The sequence below is a fragment of the Bombyx mandarina genome, chromosome 08, assembly GCF_030267445.1.
Source record: "Bombyx mandarina strain Sakado chromosome 08, ASM3026744v2".
Lineage (NCBI taxonomy): Eukaryota > Metazoa > Arthropoda > Insecta > Lepidoptera > Bombycidae > Bombyx > Bombyx mandarina.
Window position 1 is genome coordinate 3,382,467 of NC_143215.1, and position 22,823 is coordinate 3,405,289.

Genomic DNA, 22,823 nt, shown 5'->3' on the forward strand with positions numbered 1-22,823 from the left:
TTGTTTGCAATGTTATTGTTTTAATTTAAAAAAAAAAGGTTTTATTCAGATATCGCTGTTTTCTGTTTCAAAGAACGAACGAAGTAAGTTAGTTCTGATCTTTCTGACATTTTTTTATTTTTGGAACGAAGTTCGTTATGGGACGATGCGGAGGGGTACCCTAACCGGAAAATACGTCCGTAACGTAAGATTTTTATTAGTAATGCACACAGTGTACGACTTAACTTTGTAATAACGTACAAAAAATAACATATTTATTGCTTAGATGGGTAGACGAGATCACAGCCCACCTGGTGTTAACTGGTTACTGGAGCCCATAGACATCTACAACGTAAATGCGCCACCCACCTTGAGATATAAGTTCTAAGATCTCAGTATAGTTACAGCGGCTACCCTACCCTTCAGACCGAAACACATTACTGCTTCACGGCAGAAATAGGTAAGGCGGTGGTACCTACTCGCGCGGACCTGCAAGAGGTCCTACCACCAGTAACTTTCTGACATACGCCATATTATGTATTATTAACCTAAGTTTTTTTCACATGAACTCACACCTCATCCGGTGTTAAGTGTTTATCAGAGCCCATAGACACCAACAAAGATAATGCCGCTACCCCCCACCTTGTGACACGAGTTCAAGTATCAGTTTTATCGAAAGATAGCTGCCCTGTTGACTGTTGCTTATTGCATCGAAATAAACAATTACAAAGGGGACTTAATGCTTTATACCGGTCACTCACATTCGCACGAATACGCAAACCCACAAGTGTAGGACGACATTTGCAAATGATTACGCAAAGTTTTCGCTGCATTCGTGGTTTTCCAAGCTGTATCGGTTTTTAACAGACATCAAAGCGCGCGAACCGCGAACCTTCGCGTATTCTCCCACACATTCGTTTGCCCAGTTACGCCGACGATTGCGAAGGTAACGGACGTATCGCCATTTTCATAGTTCGTGACGTCTACTGTGTAGCGTATCTTCATCAAAAGAAACCCCATAAAAACAGCATGGCTGTTAATGATGTCTGGGAAAGAATTCAAAACTCTTTTTCTCTTCAATGTTCTATTGACGAATTAAAAAGGAGGGGAAATTCGTGAGACATTCGTAAACAAGTGTAGGAGGAAGCGCAAACGGGTTCGCAAATTGAGTATGCGAATCCATTTGCACAGCTTTTAAGTTTGCGAATGAATGTCTGACGGCCCTTCACATGCGCGCAAACATTCGTACAATGTACAAATGTTCGCGCGCATATGAGTGGCCGGCATTAGAGCATTATCTTACCACCGACCAACCCACGGTATAGCGGGTTATTTTTTTGGTGACAATAAAACAATTTAGCTCTGTTAAACTAATATGATTATCAATTTCAATAAAATACATGCACCTCTGGACTTCACTAGTTTTAGTAGATATGTACATAAAAATAAAAACAAAACTAGGTCGGAGATAGCCGAAATACGTTTTTAGATAAACGGCACGATAAGTTATCTCTTTATCAACATATGAAAATTTGCTGCGTTTTTTTGTTTTTGTCCAAATCTTTATTGTACTAGATATGTCCCGCGACTTTATCCGTGTTGAATATGATTTTAATAAACCCTTCGATTAGGTTCTCCGCAGGAATGATAACATTTTCAACTGGAAATATTTCTGTTTGAGAATTAGGTTAATTTTTCGTATCATAAGGAGTGGAGTTTTCTTAAATGAAAGCGAAAGTAACCCACCCCGATCGAGCCGTCATCGCAGACTTGCCCAATACCCGCCTGATCGTAAGAAATTAGTGTCGTCGATGGATATTGATAATCCCGGGTGTTAAGTCACCGGTTACCGCGAGCCCATACTAATCCTTACTTCAAACAGAATTTGTCGTCTATATTTAAAATTCAAACTCAATACTCGATCGAAAAGCAAACACAGCGCACCTATGTCCCTCGAAGTTACTGTGGCCAGACATATTAGTATAGCAAATTTTCAGAATCAGTCACTGTACTGACGAACGGATTGTGTAGACGACTACGTCGCCATGTTGTCGCCGCAAAGTCTAATAAGTTACCTTTATTTTTCCCCGCGCCTAGGGTGCGCGCGGGCTATGTGAGACAACGATCTGCAGGTTTTGAGAGCAGACCGTGGGCCCAAGGTATTTTAGGGCCCACCCACTAAACGACTCCCCTGCATTCTTAACCCGACGTCCGATCTCCGTCTGGGGTCAAAACCCGGTCAGAGTAGGGGGGTTCCCGCGGTCAACACTACAACCAGACACGCGGCGCCACCCCGAGGACGAAAGTCTACTACCTGATGTAAGCTGTCTATGTAATATGTCAAACTCATGACGTTTCAAGGTGGACGGCGGCATTAGACTCGAACGGCGCGTACGTCCTATGTGCTTGGTGCTAGTTTTTTAACTTCTCGATCGCGTAAAAGTTGACTAAAATTTGTATGGAGTTGGAACAGTTTCCCTTCGTTTGCCGCTAGGGGCGCTGTGCTAACTCCATACAAATTTGAGTTAACTTTTACGCGATCGAGAACGTTAAAAAACTCGCACTAAGCGCACTGATGTCTAGGCGCGGGTGACGACTCACTCACGCGGCGGACAGTGACAGTAACCACGTAACCGCTAACACTGTAGTCGAAGTTTGTGTAACGTTAGACTAAATCTAGTTGTTCGTTTTTAACTTACTTTAAACTTTTACGCGAGCGAGAACGTTAAAAAGTTCGCACTAGGCACACTGAATTCGTTCACTAAAATTATATGTGTGATTTACGTTTACTGGTGGTAGGACCTCTTGTGAGTCCGCGCGGGTAGATACCACCACCCTGCCTATTTCTGCCGTGAAGCAGTAATGCGTTTCGGTTTGAAGGGTAGGGCAGCCGTTCTAACGATACTGAGACCTTAGAACTTATACCTCAAGGTGGGTGACGCATTTACGTTGTAAATGGTTATGGGCTCCACTAACCACTTAACACTAGGTGGGTAGTGAGCTCGTCCAACAAACAAAGCAACAAAAAAAACATAAAACTATCAGACTCGATTCTGCGACCTTGCACACGAAGACCAGCACAATAACAAAACTTGCCTACAAGCGCGTACAAAGCAAAAAGTATTTTTTTTAATTTTACCTAAAGTTCAAAAAGTTAGGCCCTTATTAAAATTCTCTTTCATGCTTGTACAGTACAATATAACTATGTATTAAATTCGATAGTTTAAATGCAGAGAGGCTCGCCGGCTAGACGGTGGCTCGTTCGACCGGTTCTTTTAAAGACACTCAATCTTCCGGGTAGCAACGATCGCTTCACGATTGCAACACTTAACGTAACCGAAGAAGGTTTATATTTAATTAAAACATTTTCTAATTTTATATCCTTTATGTTTGAAATGTTACGCTTCAATAATAAAGGTCATTATGGACTGGCTCATTGGATGTTCGAAAAATGAATTTCGAGGGTTTCATTGTAGACAAACGTTAGGTCTACAAAATAAATATCCATTCTTCCAATTCGGAACAGTCGATTATGATTTTTATTGGCGTTACAATGAAGTTTAATTTCAAATCAATATTTAACGCTACACTGCAGTAAGTTATTGATTTGGCACAACCGCGTGAGAAGGGTAAATGTTTTGTGACATATAAAATCTTATATGCAACGGTAGATACATTACAGTCGAACGTGCTTATTTACTACATATATTAGGTGGTATATCGTTTCATTAACCAAATTGTATGACGTTCCACATACGTTAAAATTTTATGATTAATTTAAAACTAAGCGCTAATATATATTTTATAATAGATTAATAATTCTTTAATATTAATTGTGAATACCTAGAAGGTACTTGTTAATGCGAGAATGTTCTTGCCGATCAATAAGGCAGGTAAAAGTTCATTCTTGTTCGATATATTTTTTCTTCTTCTTTCTTTTGTTCGTTATCACTTGAAAAATATAGAAATGCAGCTTTGGGATTGTTTCTATGGTGATTTAGGTCCGATTTCAAGTATTAGTATTTCTTTTATTGCTTTAATTTAATGGCTTTTTGTAAATTTTAAGTCATTAATTTCAGTTTTTTTTGTTTACCATATACTCATGTGTTGTATAAATATTGTGGAGACATGTTTAGTTTTTGTTTACCTATATTTAATTTACTATTTTTATGTATTGGACTGTTTGTTTCCCAAATAAAGAATAACCGAGAAATAAATTCTGAGAAATAAAAGTTAAACTTCTGTACTGGTAATGTTTAGTATTGATGACGTCATAGGTTTAGAGCAGAATTAAAAAGAAGAACACGTAATGGACTTCGAATATTTCATGCTACATTATCTAATGAATTTTATGACCTTGGTCAATGAAATTACTAGGGCTGCCTTCTTGCGATAAAGTAAGCCTTTAAAATTTTATATTTATTTAAAAAATATGCAGCTTGCTCGTGTATTATGTATCAAATTATATTGAACGCAATCCTAATTGAATATTTTATGAGCAATAGAACGTATACAAATCTAGATACGAAATTAATCAAAGTACCTAAAAACATACCCCTAGTAGGAATAAAGGTATTCTTTTTTTTATTGCTTAGATGGGTGGACGAGCTCACAGCCCACCTGGTGTTAAGTGGTTACTGGAGCCCATAGACATCTACAACGTAAATGCGCCACCCCACCTTGAGATATAAGTTCTAAGGTCTCAGTATAGTTACTCTCTAGTGTTCTCTAGTCACAAATGCAAATAAGGTTAGTTATTACGATAAATAATTAAATCCACATTTCATTGACTCCTTAAAAATTACACGTTAATTCTTTTATAAACATTCACACTAATTTACTTTACATCAAGCGCTAGCCTGATGTCGTATTTGTTCAAACCATTAATGAGCGTTCTATCTTTAGTAGGCTATCCGTCCTCCCGACGATGGATAGATCAATCCGATAGAAACTGCTATCCGTCGATAGGTTCTTGGAACGCAAGTAAGGACAAAAGGATAGATTTGTCTATCTTCAGTAACCGAAACTAGGGATAGATAGGTTATTGAAAACGGTCGTAAGTGTAGTGACGAATGTATCCAATTAAATATAACACGTTTTGATAAACTTATCTATTTACTAGTTTGTGTATTCTGACCGTATGTATGTACTTTAATTTTGACACAGCTTATACAAAGAGAAAGTGACTGTTTGTTTGTTTGTTACGCTTCCACATCTTTACTACTCAACTGATTATCCCAAAATATTGTATAATCGTAACCAGAAATAAAGCGCTATTTTCTGAGGGATATTTTTATTATTTCACATAGGTAAGTGCGAAGCGAAGCCTCCTCTAAAATCTAGTAAGATATATTGCAGGGGTGACTAGCCGGTAGATCGCGATCGGTCGATCGTGGCAAGACAAAAAAATATAAATACATAGAACAGACCGTTTCTCAGAGAGTTAGCAGAGTCATTTTTTGATATGTCTATATTTATGTATATGTATTTATTTAAGTACGAGTATTTGAATCTATAAATATTATGTAAGTTAGATATACACATATGTTTAAGTAATATCACTATTACACTACACCTACCAAGGTTCATCTCTGCACCCCCCTTAGGTAGGCTGTCAGAGAATGCCTACGGCATTAAGTCCGCCTTTATATTGTCTAGTATATAAAGTTATAAATAAATAAATAAAAAACAGACTGCGCAACGTAATCACCAATTGCTGCACGCATCATCTTCATCTTTATCTATCTTAAATCATTTGCATTTGTGACCATTACGTCACATTATTTATCCTCTCTTCCACACAATAGTTACAATAAAATCTATTTTGCGTACACTATTTTAAATTCAAATTTACTAAAATTTATTTTCTATTTTTTTGATTGAATTTTCTATAAAAGCGTATTTTGTTAGTTTTTTTAAACTATGTATTACTTTTTTTTTTTTTTTCAGTCATGCTAGGTGCATTGATAACATGTATATTATAAAAATACATAAAATATATTATTATCACATGTTACACGAAGTATCAGTTATTTATCAAGGTCTTCAATCGACCTTCCTGTAAAAATAACAACACATTGATACGTTTTATCATTAATTTGTTGTTAATGAACTCTTAAATTAACATTTGCGTCCGAAGTTCGAGAAAGTTTGTTTTCAAAAAACAAAAGTAAATTATTAGAGACTTGTGGCTTGATAACTGATAAAAGAATTACAGCAATACGAACTTAAAATTAAATTTATAATCATGATATGATAGGATAATCATGACATCATATTAGGCCAAAGTGATAGAAATACTGGTGGTAGGACCTCTTGTGAGTCCGCGCCGGTAGGTACCACCACCCTGCCTATTTCTGCCGTGAAGCAGTAATGCGTTTCGGTTTGAAGGGCGGAGCAGCCGTTGTAACTATACTGAGACCTTAGAACTGATATCTCAAGGTGGGTGGCGCATTTACGTCGTAGATGTCTATGGGCTCCAGTAACCACTTACCACCAGGTGGGCTGTGAGCTAGTCCTTCCATCTAAGCTATAAAAAAAATTGAAATAGTTATTCTGTCTTGAGTTCTTGATAGGTGTGCAAGTTTTTAAGTCAATCGAGAATCGTGAAACTGGTGAAAAGTACGTAGAAAGTTAGATGATATATGTTAAGCTATTAAAAATATTAGAACATATTTTTACGTACAAAGAAAAATGTCCATGAATCGATCTCGACCTCACGACCTCATGTCTCAAGGTTCACGTTGTGATATCTACGGGCTTCGATAACTACTTAACACCAGAACCGTAAACTCTTTTACGACGATTAAAGTTATGTTTCAACAAGCTTTGATTTATGACTTAGGCGTTTTTAACATACAATTCCAATATTTATCGAAAACATAAATAATTAAATGTAATTGCATATTAATTTTTACTCTATTAACATTTCCAATCACTGGCACATAATAAAACAAATATGGGTGTCATCGGCCTATGGTCAAGGCTGAATAGGGTTGAATGAATTCAATACGGACTGATAGAGATGATCCTCGCACCTCACGGGTCAATGAAACATTCGGAATACGAAGTTCGGATTCGATTCGAGAATCGATTAGATATGATATTTTTGTTTTCTTTTTATGATAATGATATGATGATTCGTGATGTGACTTTTCGAATGAGTTGTAAATAACGATAAGGGCTTTTTGATAATTAGATTTCTTTTTGTTTATTTTTTGTTATGACTGTCAGTACTTGAACCATTGTACCATGGTTCACTTGCGGACTAAATAATAATTATAATGTTTAGTTCGAAGTAAGTATCAGTTGAATGGAATATTTGAAATGTATTCAACTGATAATTATTTTTAATAAATGTATCTTTTTTATTTGATTGGTTTTGTTAATTTTATGTATGTTTCAATGATACTATGTACACATATGGACTTGTTGTTGTCTGAAATAAAATAAATCATTCATTCATTCAAAATTATTAAGTAGTCTCTTTTAAAATCAATCTATTAAAGTTTGTGTTCTCTTTGCAAAACAGATTTTTTTTAATTTACCTTATGCACGTAAAAAAAAAATAAGACATTTTCAAAGATATACATTACGCATACCATCTAAAATAGTGTTAGTGAAACACTTGGCATAGATATGTTAGCAAAATTATATTTTGGCAAAGTCGATTTCCGTATTACATAGATCTTATGTAATATCACGAGTATCTTGTGATGTCGTTTTGTTTGTTTTTCTGTGCGTTTCTGCACGCTTTTCTAACATAATATTCAATGCTGCAATTGATTCAGCAATTTGCAAATTGTTTTTCACAGATACATTGAGATAAGCTTCAACAAACATTTTTGTTATTCAAATCGATAAGCAAACTACATCTTTGCGCGTGCGTATTTTCACAGCATGCCCATTATTTATGTTTAAATTATTGTCTACAATTATTTTTTTCTATTTAAATATTTTACGCATAAACACATGATCGCATTCGGCTTATACGATGAAGGAAAAACGTGTCAAAATAGATGCCCACACTGGCATTTAAAAGGGTAGAGCGCATTGTGGACGTACTGGTTATCAATACCAACATCAACAACCCATAGACACAGCTCACTGAGTTTCTCGCCGGATCTTCTCAGTGGGTCGCGTTTCTGATCCGGTGGTAGATTCTGCGAAGCACTGCTCTTGCTAGGGTCAGTGTTAGCAACACTCCGGTTTGAGCCCCGTGAGCTCACCTACATACGTTAGGGTGAAGCTGAAATAGCCTCTCAAGGCTATCGGAATAGGTAGGAAAAAAATAACCAACATTACACCAACATCCACCATGTTATAATACGTATGCCTGCCGCAGAGGTCTTGCATATGACGAATAAAAAACTTAACACTCTGCCTCATGCTTCTGTGTGTTTAGCGGAATTCGCGTTGTTGCTCTGAGGTCCGGTTTTATTACGGAATTACTTATTGAGTATGTGTTACTAATGACATGTCAATGGTGTTTTGTTATTTAGGTTTTTTTAAAAATCTGAATAACTATTAAGTCGATATTAAATTATTATAATGTTAAATACTAACTGATCACTACTAACTGATTGTTTCAAAACGATAAGATCTGGTTTCAACCCTTTTTTTTTTGGATTAATGAAGGAAATAGTATATGGCAATAATTAGTTTTAAGCTAATACATAGACCGAATCAAGAAATTCCGTTACGAAAATAAAACCTAACACCCCCACTCCGCCTACCATGTAGCTCACGTTCAACACATTCACACGTTGCGCTTGTGTAGTGTTTGTGAATAAGCACGCGGCGTGACGTCGCACTGCATGCGCATCGTGAAAAGTCTACCCGTCTCTCTCACGCGCGGACTAGCTTACGAGTGTGAAGGGGACAGTTAATGTTTTGCTTTTGTTAATGTTTATAAATATAGGGTGGTCTTATTTTATTATTGTTTTAATGTTTAATTATTGTTGTCTAATTATAATTGCATAAGTTGATAAAAAATGCTATGCAATAGCTTTACCGCGGCAGTCCCCGAGTGCCACACGTGTTTTTTTTATCATCGTTTCCATACTTGGGTCAATGCACAGTTTAATAATGAAAAGCTTCGACCAACACCTTAAGAAGCTGTAGCTATGCCGCCGGGTTCAAAGTTCTACTGTAGAAAGCGATTCGACATCACAGGTCTCATCACAATCGTATTATTAAGGACGAATACAAGACAAACTAAGCAAAGAAACATTCACTATTATTTATATAACTATACTAGCGACCCGCCCTCGCTTCGCTTCGGAAACATTAAAACACACATGAAACCAAAAAAAAAAAAAAGTAGCCTATGTTCATCAGGGACAATGTCGGCTTCTAATGGAAAAAGAATTTTTCAAATCGGTCCAGTAGTTTCGGAGCCTATTCGAAACAAACAAACAAACAAATCTTTCCTCTTTATAATATTAGTATAGATATAGATAAATCCTCAGCCTCAATTGTTTTGGCACTTTGATATTTAACTTGGGCACGTAGATGTAGGCGACCTTTAAAATTAATTACAAATTAAATACATTAAAATGTATTACGTATTAATTAATTTTGTGATTGGACAGCAAATTTACCTTCTTTAAAGGTTTAATCATCAATTTGTCTTGTTAATACTTAAGATTTTTCGTATAAAATGCAGTATTCGTGGCCAGTAACGAGTGAAACTGAGTTTAATTACATTGGATAATTTTTAAATTGCCTTTTTAGTACAGTTAAACACAATATGGCTGCTTCTAGATAATGAATCTCGAATGTGTGATGTGTCGAATGTGTATTACCTCTCAAAACCTCCCGCAACGATTCACTCATACTATGCAATAGCTCTCATAAAACATTTGTCTATCTGTAGCGATTACAAAAAAAAAACCCGTAATAATCCAAGTACACGTGATATGAATTTCAGAAAGAAAAAAAAATGAAATTAAACATTGTCTCTCAATAAAAAATGAATCCTAGTCGTTTATGTGTACATAATATTATTCTAGTTTCATTTTATCGTTATACTTGGGAATGAATTCATTCGATGAATACCAAAAGCATGTTTGCGTACAAAACACCGACGAGCTGCGGTTTTCACATTAAAATATTCTTCAATAGAACAAAAGAAAATAATTGCTCTAATGAATAATTAATGTAAGTACATAGAAGGAATATATCAAAACGCAGATGTAGACATATTTTTTTTACAAGAACATCCATATTTATTTAAATTACTTAATAAACCTTTGTTAGCTCTATTGACTATTCCATTGATTGAAGTTTGTAATAAAAATTGTGGACAGTGACATAAATAAATTATTAAAAAAAGATTAGATTAGATTAATAATAAATCTTGTTCAACCAACAGAATTGTTTTTTTATTGCTTATATAGATGACTGAGCTCATGGCCCACCCGATCTTAAGTGGTGACTGACGCTCATAGTAATCACAATGTCGTGCCGCCACCTACCTTATAACAGGCTCAGTATTACAGTACAACGGTTCTCGCACTTAACAAACCGAAAGGCATTATTGCTTTACAGCACGGCGACAACTTAACACAAAGTGAACCGTGACCTCGTTCAACCGTCTAAGCGCCAAACAAAAAGACAAACAACAACAAAAATATGCTCAGAATAAAAGCATTATACTGGGTGTTAGGAGACCGCTTCTGAAAACGAAGACAGATGATAGCACTAATGACACCTTTGATGATGGGACGGAAAAAATCGATACTGATTTAAAAAAAAAAAAACATATTTTAAAACGTTTTATTAGCATTATTTACGCTCTATCATGTTAGCACAGCTACATGAAACGGCAGTTTCATAAAAAATACATTATTTTACTAAAAAAAAAACCAGCAATGAAACACAAAATCAAAAACAGCTGATAAATAGGATCAATGAACGCGCGGGCGCGGCGCGGCGCAGACTCGCGCGATCGCACAAATACATTTTTTTTTTATTGCCCTTGCTGGCAGACGAGCATACGGCCCACCTGATGGTGAGTGGTTACCGTCGCCCATGGACTTCAGCAATGCCAGGGGCAGAGCCAAGCCGCTGCCTATCGCTTAATACTCTCCACAAGCCTCTTTTAAAGAAGGAGATGTCATAGCGCTCAGGAAACACCGAGGAGGGGAGCTCATTCCATAGCGGGATGGTACGTGGCAACAACATGGATGGTACGGTTACAACATTTGTCTAAATAACTCCATCATCAAAACTGTAATAGTACTATCGTCTATCTTCGTTTTCGGAAACGGTCTCCTAACACCCAGTATATACAATAAATGTAGTTTATAAATTAAATAAGCTCCTCAATATTGATGTAGACAAGAGGAGGCAGGGAGGTTCAAGTTGAAGCACTAACTTTATTACTTACTACACGTCTGCAGTCTAGACTGCGCTCGCTAAAACCAACAAAACCGTCTATTCTATTACTGAAATATTCACGATAAATTTAAGTATCTTGAATTCTTATCGAATACTGGAATAATTCAAAGGTATTTACTTTGTTAAAAGATTCTGGTGAAATACCCTAAAAGCACTAAATGTTTCATAAAATCTGTCTAGACGTAGTTCGAATGGTTTTGTTATTAAATCGACTAAAGTGCAATGGTTTCGCTGTTACTTTTTAAAAGTGGTAAATTTGATATGAGGCGGCGACCGGCGACCGGGGCCAGTTATTACAACGTGAACGCCCGTCACCTTGAAACCTGAGGCAAGGGCGGACCCAGCTTTGGCGCCAGGAGGGGGTCACATAGTCAAATTTAGATGCGTTCGTTCCCAAACGTTTGCCATTATACAAGGTTATTATATTATATTAAATTAATTAAATATTGAAGGTATGTAGTTACATAAAATCTGTATGGTGACAAAATATATAAATAAAATCATTGTATTCAATTAGTGGTCCACCTAAGTCCTGGACCCAGCTCAGGGGGTGGTCATGACCCCCATGACCCTCCCCCTGGATCCGCCATTGACCTGAGGTCGAATTGTGTTCTTATTACATATGTAATAAATATTCTATTTTAACACCTCTTTTATTACAAACAGCTCCCCGCTTTGTTGATCCTCCGAAGCCTTTCGTTAAAAAACTTCACACAGAATCACCCCCAGGTCACCTTGAAAATTTCTGGAAAATTTTATCAAAATCGTTCAAGTCATCTTGGGAGTATGCACATACAAACATTGACTTTATATATATAAAAGATTAATATCGACGAGTGACAGGCAATTTCTTTTTAAGGGACATTTACCTTTGTAATTAAAGGTCCATTTTATTCAGTATTAGTATCATCAAATTGGATGTTTTTAATTAAACTTCAATTAAGTTTACCGCATTCAAATGGCTGAAGAAGTTTTTTGTTATGATATTTTTCCAAATTTTAAACTTTAAATATCTTTTCTGTATAGGTGTAAAAATGTCGGTTCAACCAACCCTCGATATGGTCAGAAAAAGATATTATTAAGCAGTACAGTACAGTACAGTTTAATTTCGTAGTAGTTGGCTTAAGGCAAAAGTACCGTATTAATTCCAAAATAATAATAAAAAAAATATTTGGTAATTTAATTTCCTTTCACATCAGATAACGATGAATTGAATAATAAAGAATAATGAACACACGCCGCTTTGTAGTAATTTCACTTTAAGTACTTATAATTTATTTCCTGGGCCTTCAAACCGAAGACAGATTAAAATTAAAATTGAAATAAATCAACATCAGACAAAGGGAAGCGAATCCTCTTAAATTGATATGTAAATGTTTTTGCTTAAAACGAATTGGAATGTTGCCAGCTTCATCACGAGTCGGGACTTCACTTACTCTCTGTTGTTTCGGATAAGGTAGGGAATTTAAAATGTCACTGTGACTGTGACGAAAAGGTGTTGTGACTTTGGTGTTGCCATATTCCATAACATTAGACTGTGTTTTAAATATTGACTGAATTTGTATAGGTATTACTTTCACTGGTGTATTTGTTTATTAATTGAACTTCCTAAATACAATATTTAATTGTTAATGCAATCGGTAGGTATGTTTTAAATACGAGTCTAATTTATTTACATATTTATTACACTTCATGTAAAATTTACATTGGCGGACTTAATGCCTAAGGCATTCTCTATAAGTCAACGAAAGGTAGTGCAGAGTAAACAGCGGTAGGCGCAATGAAATTTATATTAAATTACAAATACATACACAAAATAGTATATATACACAATCACATATGCATATACATACATACAAACATATATACATATAATAGTTTACACATTATTAAAAGGAATATAATAATAAATTCACTTAACAAATAACTTATTTATTAATATTTTACCTTTGGTATGGGTTTATCAAAAAATTTTAAAAAAAAAACCTCACGAGCCATCTATCGTTTTAACGTGAAAGAAAGACTAACAAACACACTAACACGTTTATAATATGATTAGTATGGATATGGTGTAAAACGAGATCTCAAACTTTCAAACGTACAGCGTTGCGTTGAGAAACGTAGCCGTTTCATTAATCGTATAGAGATTTAAGAGGTTTACACGGAAACCGTTGGACACGAGCCAAACAAACGGACGTAGTTCTGAATCACTTGATCCGTTCTTTGCATTAACGCGATGTTTGCACGTAGCCGTTTACTTTCTGTGGATATTATCGAGCGAAACGTTTCGGAAGGTCGAGAGTTTTATATTTGGAATGCACGCTGCGATGGAAGATACGTTGCACACAGTTTTTAAGAAAACGTGGTCTAAATTTCGAGATGCCTGATTGGGTACTTACTAGTTTTTTTCTTTTTCTTTTTCCTACCTATGCTGATAGCCTTGAGAGGGTATTTCAGCTTCGCTCTAACGAGTGTAGGTGAGCTCACGGGGCTAAAACCGGAGTGTTGCTAACACTGACCCTAGCAAGAGCAGTGCTTCGCAGAATCTACCACCGGATCGGAAACGCGACCCACTGAGAAGTTCCGCCGAGAAACTTAGTGGGCTGTGTGTCTGTGGGTTAATTCGCTCATCGAGCCCTTCCTCGCAAGCGACGGGTTCGACGAGGACGGTGACCGGTGCTTGTTGTGCCTAAAAGCACCGTCAATGGATCACTTACTAGTAAACAAATATACCTGGTGTGGAATATTATTATTTCGATATTGAGAACCGATGTAACCACGGCCGCTATTATCGATCATAGCGCTATGTGTCTTACCAATATAAAGGATTTTATTGTCTTCAAAGTCGATAGAAGGTGAGATATGACAACTGCTCTAAAACTTTTAAAGCGTCAATATTTTCAACTTGTCCTATGCAACTCTTCAGTGTGCGCGTTTTGACATCTACCCACAATAACATTTTAACGATTTTTGTTTATCACTAATTTAAGCAATATTAAATAATCGAGCAGACGTGACACGTAGCCGATTGGTCCCAGTAAGAGTCCATATATGACGAGAACTACGAACGAACCATAAGCGTTTAAATATATGTAACCTCTATACGATTAATCTTAAAAGAGGTTAATATGTTATTTATAAAATTCTTCTTTAGATGACATAAATAGAATTTCGAATATTGAAACATTAGAACATTAGAAGGAACAGTAGAAATATAAAAGCATTTTTTGAAATATTAAAATATAAAAAGATATAAAAATAGCGGTGAAGCAATAGCTTTAAATGTTTTTTCTCTTTATAAGAGCAACTCAATTGTGCTATAGTTTTACGAAGATAAACTGTATTTTGATATAAATAAATAACTACATTATAAAACATTTAAAAAAAACAGATACAGAGCAAACAGGCGTATTAAAGACAAACGCGCGACCCTCGATCCAGCAGTCAGGAACTTTAACAACTGCGCCACCCAGTCAGTCAAATGAAAAGAATATGCCATAGACAGAGTTTCCAAAAAAAAAAAACGTAGAACCACAGATTAACTTTCACTTCCAAAATCTATTTACGATAATTTCATCTATACTCTTAAATAACATGTTAGACATAAACTTGAATCGAAGTGTAAACAAATAGTTGTTTCTTTTTTGTTTTGAATGTAATTCTTGCATAATTCGTAAATAATTATGTACGTTCGGAAAACAGTCTCTAAAACGTTTGAAGGTTAATTCATTCGTTTGTTTGAATTTCAAAATTTAGAATATATTAATTTACTTTTCGTTTTTATAGTTATTCCGAGAGTCCAATGTAGGAAAAAGTTGGTTGTATTTAAAAATAAAATAGTTGTACAATAGTATTAAGCCAGAGGTTGATTGTATAACTGGGACTAACTTAAGGACTATCGAGCCCACTGAGTTTCTCGCCGAATCTTCTCAGTACGTTGCGTTTCCGATCCGGTGGTAGATTCTGCGAAGTATTGCTCTTGCTAAGTGTTAGCAAGATAGTGTTAGCAACGCCCACAGGTTTGAGCCCCGAGAGCTCACCTAAACGTTAGGGTTACGCTGGCATAGGCCACCAGCCACCAGCTTAGTTAGGAAAAAACAAAGCACTATCGCAAGGTAAAAGACCGAAAAAAATGGAATGCATATGAAGAAACCTACACTCAGCATTGGATGGACACAGGTTGAAGAATAGAGTCTACCCAACAAGGCGTCCATTAACACGATGGCATTTTTCACCGACAAAAATAAAACGTAGTGTTTGTATGTTTATCCTATTTCAGTTCTTATAACCTTAACCTATTTGCATTCAAGCTTGATACAGTTAATGTTTGGATTCCAGTGTAGGTACAGGAGCTTTCAAAAAAAAAAAAACAAGTTTTTTATACATCTAGTTATAATCACAGCTGAACGTGACCGGACTTCACTAATGTGAATTTTAATAAAGTGTCATCTGGACGGTGAAAATTAAAATTAATCTCACAAACAAAATTAAAGAACGGCCTAAGCTGACATATGTAGATAGCCCAACTCTGGAGGCAAAAACAATCTACATCACAAATTTACCAACCGACATCCATGTTAATATATTAACATAAAGATACGACGCACATTTACACATCCGTGCCTCAAACGCTTGAAACCCTAAGAAAAACTATGTCGAATTATTTCTATACGGTTCTCCGTACTTGCATCATTAACGTGTCACATAATTACAAGAACGTTGAGTATTGCTGTATTTAAGGAACCGAACTCCATCAACTGAATAAATTAATGAAGGGTCGGGCAGCCGTTGTGCCGTAAAAACTGGGACCTTAGGACTCCTATCTCAAGATAGGTGACGGCATTTACGTTGTAGATATCTACGAGCTCCGGTAACCACTTAACACCAGATGAGCTATGAACTCTTCCACCTATAAAACCAATAAATAAAAATAAAAATGAAACGGATTATCCATGTATTTCCTTCGAAGTAAAGAGCGAAAGTTATTCAATGCTTACACTCTCGACTGCACCGAGCTAAGATTTTGTCCTAGGTTATAGGTACCCGTAACATACTTGTGATGCCAGAACACGTAAATGCGGATTCGGACGACAAACATCTTTAACGCATATACTAACTCCGACCGGGATTGGAAGCTAGATCCCTGGTCGCCTGGCCCGCTTTCTTGGCCGATCGTTGCTAAACTTGAAGATCACTGGTTCGACTATTTCCTGAAAATCTCACCGAAATCGGTCCCACCATTTCGGAGTTTGCATACATAAAACTTTTTACGTGACAAAAATAATTCTAACCTTTATGCTATACAAGTTTATTTAAAAACATATACTCATCAATGTCACCGAAATAATTATAACAGTATTTAATTTGTCAAGTTTGTAAACTGGTTTGAAAGACGAGGACGTTTGAATCACATACAATATATATTTTTTTCTTTGCTCGTCTCGTCTTGCAACACTTTATACATAATTATTATATCATATAAGTAATATATTATTGTATCAGAGATATATTTTAGATCTATATTTAGGCTTTTTAGTTAATGCTTTCAGTGCAGTCGTTTTTTTATTTCATTTATTAATTTATTTTGTGTCATATTTCTTAGATGGTAAATAAACAAAATGTTGTATGCAGATTGCGGGTCCAAACTAGATCATATAATATTTTTGACAATTTCTATCTTTAAATCATACAGTTTCTCTTTTCACGGAACTCATATTATTATAATATACTCAATGTAAATTTTACAACTGAGACGAATCTATGGCACTTCAGTGTAACGCGAGCAGCGAAGATGTGTTGTTTATTTGGTTAATATATTGTTACATCAGGTTTAAACGGGTAATAACGGTAATTATTCAAGTGTTAAAGCACCTGTGAAAGTGCACAAATGTGGGAAAATTAACTAAATTCGCCAGATACTACTCTTCCAGTTCTTCCAAAAAGTCTACTGAGGTCTCAGTAAAATAATGGTTATTTCAACCCATCTCATCTCGTTTCCATCCCAATTGATTACAGTCACAGATAACTTCAACTTTCATCCATATCGGTTTTCGTTCCGTATTATTGTTTTACAGGATAGATTATAAAAGATTAGGCTGTATGGTGTGATACCTACGCCTTTCTTGCTGGAAAAATTGAACTACTTCCACTAATGACACTTCTCATGTTGAAATCCTTCAGAACTTAGATACGATCGAAAAAAATATACTTTTTCGGGATTCGGTTAAAAAAAGCGTTACAGCGTTATAAATTTATATGAATTATTGTAAAACTGATAATATGTAAGGCCAGATTAAACGTGAAACACGTAAACAACGACGCTTAGGTACCTTGACACAGTATTTTTATGTTTTTAATTTCATTGGCAGATGTTATATAAGTTAAAGAATAAATTATTTAATTATATTTTTCCATTACACTTGTCTATTAAATGCGATTTTATTATTTAACACAAAAAAAAGTGTGCTTAGCTAAGGAAATGGTACCCTTATTCAAATTAGCTTTACGGTTTAATCTCGCATTTATTATTTCCGATGTTACCAATAACAAAAAAGACTAGGGTGTCGTCTATCGGCAATTGAAGATCAAATTACAGAAATCTATTAAAGTCTAATATTTTTAGTTGGACAAATATATTAATTGACAGACACGGTGGTGCAGTAGTTAGCGGGCTTGACCGTAGCGCCGCGGGTCGTGGGTTCGATTCCAACATCGGGCAAACATTCGTGTGATGAACAGATATGTTTGCCTCTTTTCTCTATACTACATATATGTATACATTTAAACATATATAAGTATGTTAGATCAGTCTCTGGTATTCATATCACAGAGAATCCTAAATTGGGGCCGAATGACCGCGTGTAATTTTGTTCCAATTATTATAAATTATTATTTGTTGAATAATGTCAACGACTCGTGAAAACCGAAGAAAATATTAACATGTACGAACTAACTTGTGATCTGCGGTTTTAGGAGCAACAACTAAATAAATATTTGCAGACAACGTAAAGAATACTTTTCACTCATCACAAAGGGGACACGATAATAATTGAAACATAATATTTACTGTATAATAGTAGAGCGTTCATTCCGTTGGAAATAATAATCGTTGGAATAAAAAATAATAAAATTGTCGTTGATTGAATAATTGTGCCCGCTGAGTATCTCGACGGATCTCTTGAGTGAGTCGCAATTCCGATCCGGTGGTAGAATCAGCAAAGCACTGCTCTTCCTGGGGCGGACTCTCTCAGGCTGTCCTGTGGGTTTGTCCACCAGTCACAGTGAAACCAGAACCGCCCTTCGAGGCTACTATTCAAAATGCATACTAATTAATTTAATTTATACCCGTAATGGTGTTATGAAATAATTCTTTACGATAACCGCCGATATTAATAATAGTTGAAATTTAAAACTGCTTCAAGTAATTCAATAACGGCAATAAATTTACTAAAAAAAATATAGCTATTTACTTAATACATATTTTGTTATTTTAATTTCACTGATTTCGATTTTTCGAGTACATACCTACTTTACTTGATACGTGACTAAGTGAACTCAGTCATATTTTTAATCAGATCTAAGACTCTTGACCATCTAAGAACCCAAGAAAATGTTATTATGTATATTGGCTATTGCACAACATGGCACGTTATTTGTTTTTTTTTTTTATAACATTTTACACGTGTAAATAATATTTTAGGTTATCAATTAATTATTCATAATGCCTCGCCTCATTTTCTATTTATGCCATATTCTTCAAATACGACAGTAATATGCATATTCGAAAACACAAAATAGTTTAGACAAAGCATTCGAATATCAATTCTACTTCGGTTGCAATTTCGGAATCTATAACCTAATCACCCGAAAAGAGACAAATAATTTTATTTATGACCTAAATCAATTCACCGAGAACTTATTTACCTGCTAAGAAAACTGAAGTTCTCGGAAAGGATCGAAATTGTTAAAGTTTGACTTAAAAAAAAACATTTTGTAAGACCCTGTTATTCCCAATCTGTCGAAATTACAATAGGCTCTCTGCTAAGACTTTTTTTTGTCTGAAGATACGTACAATAAACAATATCTGTTCTTATTGATCAGATCACCAGTTGCTAAATATTAAACCAATTCATACATTTTAACACGAAGCTAAAAATGTCTCTATCCGATATAAATACAACGAAAAATATAACACAACGAAGTTAGTTTTAAAAGAACAGTAATACATTATGTGTTGTTACTTAATATTCTTATCCATGTTAGGTTAATTAGGTAAGTGCTTATTGTGTATAACTGTTTACTTTTTGTTTGAAATGCAAAGGTGAAAATGTTATTTTATAAGATACGTATTTTACATATTAAACTCGAGATAATAATGTGCAATTACGTATGTTAATTACTAATAATTGTTGTAATTAATAAAACATTACACCGAATATAGTATTACGGCAATCCGAAATATTAATGGCAGAACTTTCCTTTGTTTTGTTTCATAGATATTATACGGATTAAGGCACAAAGCGAAAAGAAATCCGGCACGAAATCCGATTATGATCATTATTTATTAACGACACCATCCGACATTGAGGTCACGCAACAACAACATGTTGTATTGTAATAGTTGTTGTAAAAAAAAAGTGTTTATTATTATTATAACGCTGCTTATAACAGTTCGGTTGTTATTCGCACTGAATCATCGCTTTTACCGAATGTTGTGATTGTCAAGTGGGTTTAGTAATTGTGTAGGTACATTGCAATGATTCCCGTTATGTCGAAAGACTTTACCAGGCCATGAGTGGTACCGCTACGCGCCTTCTCCGGCTGTCGGACAAATTATAACTGTTTCTGGTTAGTGATTGAAACTTGGAAACATTAAAAATGTGAACCGCGACAGTGTTTGTCTTTCGCACGGTCCGTAAATGGCATCTTATTAGCAGTGAAATCGTGTGGCGAATTATCTTTTAAGCTGTACCACAACTTTCGGAAATGTCCTGACCCAGTTTAATGTTAATTCTGTTAACGCTTAATCACTCCCGTTAAAACTAAATTACGATTTTTAGACATAAATTGCACTACACGAACTGCAAGCAAGCATGGAGGGGATATCGATAAGATACGTGACCAAATCAATGGCTTTTCAAAGATAAAAGCGATCTCCCCAAATGATATATCACGAAGTAATATTTTCTTTAAAAATAATACGTATATTCGTCATTACATCAACACAAATGAAAACAAAAAAACCATTACCTTCTGGCACAGCGGCGAGCGTGTTATTTTGAGACGTGGAAATATATACGTAGAAACCAAATCAGAGCGGGGATCGCAACAAAACAACACTTTAAGCACTGTATATTGCGTGAAATACGAATTTTTATTTAAATAATTTCACTAAATTTAGCCAATGCGATAACACGATAGCTCTAAACAAAGTAGAGTGCAGACGCGACGCACGTCCTACGCGCACCAAGTTTTGACGCGAAGTCGCAGCAATCGCATCGCAGCAGTCTCAAATGGAACGAAGCGGCTGTCGGCTTGTTGCGTTCGTTTGGCTTGTCAACAAACAAAGAGGGATCGGTCGCGAGCCGTTTTGCGCAGGCGCAACAACGCCACACGCACACAGCTCACAATATCACGCGTGTGAATGAACACGTAAACATAGTGAATAATTATTATATTAACGCCATAATATTTCGAAGAAAAATGCGTGTTTTGTAATAAGTAAATCATCTGATAAAGTTTTACTATTAAAGTTGTATAATAAACTTTTGCGCTATTAAACGTAAACAATGATGACAAATTATCAATATTATCAATAAAAATGAATTATATTAAAAACAATTGATTCCAGAACTGGTTTTATTAATTTAATTGTATAATTAAGGCGACAAGCTTTTTTTGTGTTATGCATTTACACTTAGCTAGTAAGTTGCAATCACTGAAAAGTGAAAACTGCGTAATAGCGTGACGAATAGCAGAAACGTCATAAGCATCGTATAATAAAATAATAACAAAGTATCGTGTGAACTGTTTATCGCGAACATCGAAATGATTTATCGTAGTCTAGACTGTTCGAAATCCACGTTTGTACCATAACATAAGCGGAATATGTGACGAAGATAATATCTGAAACGCAAATAGCTATCTAGCCGTGAACCTGAATTTGAAAAAACAATGTTTGGCGTTGCGGGGGCGAGTACACTACGACGAAATGTCGTCCAAATAACGAGACGCGGACCGTGTCATTGACACGCGCGCTCTTGCACAGATAATATTTCTAGGAGCCCGAAGGTTAGTATAAAATAAAATCGATCGACGAATACCTAACAACAGTTTAGTTTAATGCATTAAATTGCATGGTTTACGGTGGTTGAAGAGGTGCTTATTAGAAATATAGTCAAAAGCAAAACCAGCCTCGCTTTCGCCGAAGCGAAGTGTTGTTGTTTAATTTCTTAATATACATTCGTCTCGTTTTGACTTACGTTTTCACCTTCGTTAACGCGAGGACACGTCATATCAACGTCGCGAAAACATTCCTTTGTGTTTAAAGCAATTTATAAAACATTTTATTGGTGAAAATATCAAAATCACGATTTATCAGACGTAGAAGGAGACGAACTGAACAGAGTTCATGGCTTCAATGATAGATTAATATGAATTTTTTTTTGTTATAAATTGCGCTCATGAGGTACTGGGATGGCGTCTTAAATATCAGAGATGATAAATTCGAATAAAATATTAATTTCTTTGATTTTCTGAAACCTATTTTTTTACGTAATAATATAATGTATTTTTAACAACATAATATTATTATTGTTTGGCATTAGAGTCGCTTGCTCGTCTATCAGCGTAAACCATAGATAATAAATAGACAAAATTTTAAATAATATGCAATCGATGGTGATCTCTATGGTGATCTTTGGAAATAGTTTTTTATAATATTATGATATTTCACAAAAGCCGTACCTGAGCGAAATCTTCTGTCTTAATGAAATATGAGAGAAGCGATTACTAAGCAGAGGTAGCATTACAATTAGTAGAAATAATAGCTTTGCACAACAGTAAGTACGTATTCGAGCTTGTTCAGCGAATATTAAAGAAAACTTTGTTAGATAAATAGGTGTATTTTGAGATAAAACAGTATTTGATTTTATAGCTGATAGAACATATTTTAAGCCATAATGAGGTGACACTATCTAGCCTATTTTTACCCCAAAGCAGTAATTTTTTCCGATTGGGAAGACAGCCGTTTCACAATACAATTGAGACATCGACCTCATAGTTCAGTGTGGATGGCGGCCTCACGCTTGTGTCTGGGTGTGTGTGTGTGTGTCTACAGGCTTCGATGAGAACACACTCATCTAAATAAAATATATTTCATGGTTCGTAACAGCAATCTATTATACTTTCCTACCACTTAATGAGCAAGGAACGAATTTATG

General features: G+C 35.3%; 2 protein-coding genes across 12 annotated transcripts in view; one reads left to right on the forward strand and one right to left on the reverse strand.

Moving 5' to 3' along the window:
- Ypel (Yippee-like) overlaps window positions 1-22,823 on the reverse strand; it is a 174,021-nt gene that overhangs the window by 53,782 nt on the left and 97,416 nt on the right. Inside the window, exon 1 of one of the 11 annotated variants that reach the window (XM_089729458.1) lies at window positions 20,632-21,043. The exons of 8 other annotated variants lie outside the window; for them this stretch is intronic. The gene's annotated coding sequence lies outside the window, so the exon portion shown is untranslated. Of the gene's footprint in view, window positions 1-20,631; window positions 21,044-22,823 lie in introns of those variants that run through there. 2 more of the 11 variants (XM_089729465.1, XM_089729464.1) reach the window with 2 other exon arrangements.
- Window positions 1-22,823, forward strand: part of LOC149502440 (uncharacterized) — an 84,737-nt gene that overhangs the window by 23,488 nt on the left and 38,426 nt on the right. The window lies entirely within an intron of this gene.